The sequence below is a fragment of the Ornithorhynchus anatinus genome, chromosome 17, assembly GCF_004115215.2.
Source record: "Ornithorhynchus anatinus isolate Pmale09 chromosome 17, mOrnAna1.pri.v4, whole genome shotgun sequence".
Classification (NCBI taxonomy): domain Eukaryota; kingdom Metazoa; phylum Chordata; class Mammalia; order Monotremata; family Ornithorhynchidae; genus Ornithorhynchus; species Ornithorhynchus anatinus.
Genome location: NC_041744.1, coordinates 16,810,274 through 16,811,295, shown reverse-complemented (window position 1 = coordinate 16,811,295; position 1,022 = coordinate 16,810,274). Strand labels below are relative to the sequence as shown.

Below are 1,022 nucleotides of genomic sequence, written 5' to 3'. Positions count from 1 at the left end.
TTTACTTTGCTCAAAACACAGACCATTTGGAAGAGTAGAATAGAATCTACATAATTTATATATCTATTGGGGCATATTCTGGTCTTATGACGTCGAGTCGTATCTGATCCATAGCGACTACATTGACACATATCTCCCAGAATGCCACACCTCCATCTGCCATTATTCTGCCAGTATATCCATAGAGTTTTCTTGGTCAAAATACAGGAGTGGTTTACCACTGTCTTCTACACAGTAAACTGGAGTCTCCACCCTCGACACTCTCCCATGCCGCTGCTGTCAAGCACAGGGGAGTTTTGACTTGTAGCAGATGGCCTTCCACTCGCTAGCCACTGCCCAAACCATAAATGGAATGGGTCTGCCTCTGCTTGACTCTCCCTCCCATAGCTGAGACTGGTAGAGTACTGGAAACTCTCCAGGCCTGATCCTGAGAGGGGAATGGGGCACAGAGACCCTAAAATGAATTTCAGGTAGGGAAAGCTACTAAGCCTAAAAGTAGGAAAATTCAAAAACTAAAGGGTTTGGTTGTCCTTTGAAGATGTCACGTGGTCATCATGATCGTCATTATCACCTTTATCTTGTTCATCATGGCTGTCACAACCATGGTCAAAGTTACCATCTCATCACCACTGTGATGGTGTACATTAATCCACAGCTTCCAGAGTGTGAGCTGCTGAAGCCTAAACTGCTCAATGTTTAGGGTCCCTATGAAGGGCAGCGGAACCTCAGTTTTACACATCTTTTCACCACATGCAAGAGAACCAGTTCAGCAGCACTGAATGAGAAATGAAAATCTCTTCCTCTTGCTAGATCACTCAATTTCATTTCCAGGAAATTACAGAATTACAGAGCACTGCCTAATGCCACTGAGCTCAGGGACTGATTTTAGGGGCTTCAAGAGTACATAGCCTGGAAAGAATTTGAGAAGCAGCATGGCCTAGTGGAGAGAGCATGGACCTGAGAGTCGAGGCACCTGGATTCTAATTCCGGCTCCTCCACTTGTCTGCTGAATGACTTGGTGT

General features: G+C 45.2%; 1 non-coding gene across 1 annotated transcript; it reads right to left on the bottom strand.

Moving 5' to 3' along the window:
• Window positions 1-299: 299 nt before the first annotated feature.
• On the bottom strand, window positions 300-437 carry LOC114818140. Its single transcript, XR_003765961.1, has one exon. It is a non-coding gene; the product is annotated as a small nucleolar RNA SNORA7 (small nucleolar RNA).
• Between the last annotated feature and the right edge of the window lie 585 nt (window positions 438-1,022).